The sequence below is a fragment of the Camellia sinensis genome, chromosome 4 (genome assembly GCF_055761805.1).
Source record: "Camellia sinensis isolate YWXY chromosome 4, ASM5576180v1, whole genome shotgun sequence".
Lineage (NCBI taxonomy): Eukaryota > Viridiplantae > Streptophyta > Magnoliopsida > Ericales > Theaceae > Camellia > Camellia sinensis.
The window spans coordinates 141365942-141371288 of NC_138964.1; the positions used below are offsets into that span (position 1 = coordinate 141365942).

Sequence of the window (5347 nt, forward strand, 5' to 3'; positions counted from 1 at the left end):
ATTATTTGCTCCACAGACCGCATAGGAAAGTTCAACGGAGCAAAACCAGGGGCGCTTGGTTGAGGTTCGAGGGCAACCGCACCGGTTATCTCTCTTGTGGACTCGTTGAGGTCTGGAAAGAGAGTGAGCAAACCACGGGAAGAAAAGGCCATGTTTTGGGTTGCTGAGTGTTTCAGAGCAGCACCGATTTCAAACTGGTAATGTCAGAAAGGGTTTGTTGTAGAGTGTTTTAGAACGAAGATGTTCAGAGGCTTCAGACTAGTTTGGTTTGCACAGACTCCGTCTCGGTTTATATAGACAATGACGAAGAGGACGACACGACGCTCTGTCGATCACGTGCATCGCCACGTGTCTGGCGCAACTTTTGATGGCTCGCCGCTCTACGCTTTCTGTCGGGCACGACTTTTGATGAAGTAGGCGCGGCTTTTGAGGGCGCGACTTTTGAGGGCTCGATATATATATTTATATACATGTATATTTTTTGGGTTGCCTATATACACAACCACACAGTGGCTTCTACATCAGTCCAGCATGACCCCGTAAATTGTCCCGACATTGATTTCGGTTAGCTTCTACATCGGTCCGGCATGACCTCGTAAACTGTCCCGACATTGATTCCGGTTAGTTGCTACAAACGGTCTGACACGACCATCCATTATCTTCACCAACGGTCTGACACGACCATACAGTGTCTCCTATCCTATTTTATTTTGTTACTCTGTCCAAACTCAAGTTGGTTAATGTTTATCCTCCTTGAGTTTGAGGGGGGCTGTTAGTGTTATTAGTGCAATATTAATGTAATACAGTTGCACTATCTAGCTGTCCCACTCATGTTGTTGTATAACTAATGTTGTATCTTTATGCTTCCGGTGGGTTAGCATCCAATGTACCCTCTATAAATGAGAGTATTGTAAATCACTGAAATAAATCTATCAATACGTACATAATTGTTTCTCTCTCTCTTTTTCTATACATTAATTCTAATACATTGTATCATTTTAAAATACGAATTTATTTGCTAAATAATATGGACAAAATCAACCACATAGAACATAAATAGAGCAATCCCAGTCACCTTACAATTTTCTATAAACTTATTAGTAGTCTAACAGTTGGGTTTTGTGTATTTCTTATTCGAGTCCATTACATATACAAAATATTATTTTCAATTAATAAATTGATATGATTGCGTAAGACGATAGGAATATATTTCAGGTTTTCAATAAGAAAGGAGGTTCATTTTCAGTGTTGTTTTTTCCCCCTCAATATGCTACCTTTGTCCAAATATTATTGTATGAGTTATTATATTTTGGCTTTTGTGTCATTTTTATTTTTATAATTTTAATTATCTCAATTTTGATAATGATTTTATGCTTTTGTCTAAATTTGGTCCAATTAATTACAATTGTTAGTTTAATTTTATGAAAAATGTGCACATGACTGTATGTGTCATACTTTTCTAGATAAAATTGTTTAACTCAGCTAGTTATCCTCAACTAACTCAGTAACCATTTTTTATAAAATTCTAATTGATGTTATCAATTGGATCAAATTGACAGAAAATATAAAATTAATGGTTGAAATTGAGCTATTTGAAATAATAAGGATAACTATAGGGACTACCGATATAATATTTCATAATATGTAATATGGATACAAATCAAATTGTTAATTTTGTATTCGATTTTGAAATGACAAAAATTTAATCGTGATGGAATTACATTTACATGTGCACGTTTACGAGTGCACAGAGTCACATACTCAGAGAATACATATCTCTTATTTTGGATAATCTCTATATTGCTATAAGTTTTTCATTTAATTTACATCAATTATTTTTCTAACCCCGCATTTTCAATAGGTAAAGTCTTTCTGTGCTGTGAGAGAAGAAGAAACGGCCCTTACGCTAGAGAAGATCAAACAATCATGTTCTTTTTCATCCTCAACAACGGTGAATTTGAGCGAAATGTTAGTGTCACTTACGGATGGTGTCGTGTGTAGGGTGGCCTTGGGGAGGAAACACAGTGGGAGAAAGTTTAAGGAGCTTTTGGGAGAGTTTGTAGAGTTGTTGGGTGTTTTTGATTTGGGAGACTGTATTCCATGGTTTGCTTGGGTGAATAGTTTCAATGGTTTGTATAAGAGAGTGGATAGAGTTGCTAAGGAGTTGGATGCCTTTTTAGAGAGTGTAGTTGAAGAACATATGGATTTGAGGAGAGAGAAAAGTGGTGGTGAGAGAGCGGATCATGAAGGTGGTGATGAAATTCAACAAGACTTTGTAGATGTGTTTCTTGATATTCAAAGAGATAATAAGGTTGGCTTTCCTGTTGATAGGGATAGCATCAAAGCACTCATCTTGGTAGGACTTGACCTTCCTTTTATTTCTTGTTCTCTTTTAACAAAATAAAAAAAAACATACTTATGAATCACTTTGATCAAACATGAACATGAATATTGAGTCTAACAGGCACACTATCTTATGTAATGTCACTGATCAATAAAATTAATAATGCCAAACTTATCATCTTTTTATGTTACATTCAGTATATACCACCTTATGTGTTAACTCATCATTTGCGTAATGGGTCTCACCACTCATATTTATGTCAAATAATGTGCTAACACGTGAAATAATAAATTGAAGGTGGTATAAAAAGATGGCAAGTGTGGCATTACTCTAATATAATATTATAAATTGGATTAGGTATACATCTTTTGTCTCTCACTAACTTAGCTATGTAATTCTCACTATCATAATGGGTGATTATTCATTGTTGATAATACCTGTTATATCTGCTACTTACTCCACAAATTTGATGACAAGGTTTGAGAAAAAAATTCATTTACCTTAGAAACTATCATTGGAAAATCAATCAGGGAGCTTTTGCACCAAAAATTCTTGTTGAAACACGATAGGTACTATTAGGCAGAGATTTTTTTGTCCATTTGGTGCTGACTTCGAGCTAATTCCATTTGGTGCTGGGAGAAGGGGTTGTCCTGGAATTCAATTTGCCATGGCAGTGGATAAGCTTGCATTGGCAAATCTTGTGTACAAGTTTGATTTTGCTGTCCCTAATGGAGCAAGAGGAGAGGATTTGGACATGAGTGAAGCTATTGGTTTGACAGTCCACAAGAAGTCTCCTACATTGGCTGTTGTGACTCCTTGTTCCTTCTAGTCTCCACCTAATCCGTTAAAAAAAGGAAAAAATATTATTATTATTATTATTATTATTATTTTTTTATTTTATTTTTTTTAATATTATTGTTATATGTTGGTGAAGTGTGTACTATACACACACTATCAAAGTTTTTAGGAAAAATAAGTTTTGATTGGTTTAAAATAATGTGCTAATTTAATAGTTAAAAATAAATAAATAATTAAGCAAAAAATAAATATTGGACAAGAAGTTACCAAATTTTATGTGGTTTGACGAATTCTATACCTACATTAATAAATATTTTGTTTTGTCCATTATACTTAATTATGTATTAAATAAATAGGCTTTTCTAATTCTGTTGGCATAGTTCAATGTTGAATATGAGTGTGTTGTGGGTTCATATGTTTATTTTTGTTACCTTTAATTAGGGGCCTCTAAATGGTCGGCGGACAAAATATTCGATATTATTCAACTTGACCAACTCATTCCATGACTAATCTCAGTCTGCTTGAGTGTCCAACTCGTAGCAACTCATGAAAGATGATTTAGGGTTTTAAACAAAAAATTGTAAACGGAGTCCGCCCATAAATCCAACCCGCATGAGTAAGTCTAATGTTTAGTTTTATTTTTTTTTTGTTCTCTTATTTAAAGTTTTTATTTTTTTCATTCTGTTGTTGTTGTTGTTGTTTTTTTTTTTCGTTCGACATGTAGTATTTATGTTACTTGATTGTTTTAACAAAAACAAAATACTTGAATTATGTTAGAAGGTAAATAAGAAAAATAATTAATGAAAATATTAAAATGTGAATGAAAAATGTGTAAAGTGTAATGAAAAATGTGTTGCCTGGTTCGGTTTGATTTTAGCCTGTAAAATTTAGGTTTATGGGTGAAACGTAGTTTTAGTTTTTTAAATAGGTCCGACCCTTAGTCTACCTCATATAATTTTTTTATTTTTTTTGATGAAATTTCATTTTACATTTCAGTTTAACAGTTAAAATTCATTTTTTAGTAAGTAGAGTTTTCCATTCTACACTCATTTTTGAGAACCATCAAAGCATGAAATATGTGGTCTATATAAATTTTTATGCCTTTCATCTTTTTATTTGTTGATGTGGTTGCCATTATAAAATTTTCCACTTTTGGGGCTAATTGGATGCGAGTCCAGTAACATCATCTATTGCGTTTATATTGGGACCAAATATTAGATTTCCGTTTTACACTCATTTTTGGATCAAACATTTTCATGCTCAAATTTGAGAACCAGCAAAACATGAAATATGTGGTCTATATAAGTTTTTATGCCTTTGATCTTTTTATTTTTATTTATTTTATTTATTTGTTGATGTGATTGTCATTATAAAATTTTCCACTTGTGGGGCTAATTGGATGCGAATCCAGTAACATCATCTATTGCATTTATATTGGGACCAAATATTAGGTGTACAAGTACGAGGATTCCCATTCCAAAATAAAAAAAAATAATGAGGATCCTTAATGTAGTTATACTGAGTTTGGTCTTAAAAATTTTTTAATTTCAAATCCGTTCATCTAAGAGCATCTCTAAGAGAGAAGGCAAAAAACCATCTTGAAGCATTTTTACTAGTCCAACTAATTTTCTCCGCCTCTAAGGAGCTCTGCATTAGAAGAGGCAAAATGTCTATTTTGATTTTGACTCTCTACAAGTATCTAGCCTTCAATGAGAGGCATAAGGATTTCTTGCCAACATTTCTCCCTTCATCATCTGATCAAGTACTCTTATTTTGGTAGATTTTGTGTTTGTATATTGCATTTAATTGATTTGGTTTTGTGTTTGTATATTACTGTTTGAAAATATGATTGTTTAATTTTTTTTTAAAAATAATTTGTTATATATTTTTGAGAATAACTTAATTATATATTTTTTAAAAAACCATTTACAAATGCCACGTGACACATATGCAGCATGTCATAAAAAGATTATTTATTCATTTATCTATGTTTATAATATATTTTTTTAAAAAAATAGATAAGTTCGTATGATTGATTATCTAAAATAAAAAGTATGGTTGAAGTGTACACTAGCTGAATTACTCAGGCAATATAAAGAGGTGCTTTTTTGTGTACTTTGCAAGGCATTTTGCTTCTTACCCTTGGAGTTGTTCTAACCCAATAAATATAAGCTATTAATTTTTAATTTTTATATTTAATGAATA

The 5347-nt window shown here is 32.4% G+C and overlaps 1 pseudogene; it reads left to right on the top strand.

The window, feature by feature from the left end:
- The first annotated feature begins 1966 nt into the window (after positions 1–1966).
- LOC145824090 (cytochrome P450 736A117 pseudogene) lies at positions 1967–3173 on the top strand (annotated as a pseudogene).
- The last annotated feature ends 2174 nt before the right edge of the window (positions 3174–5347 follow it).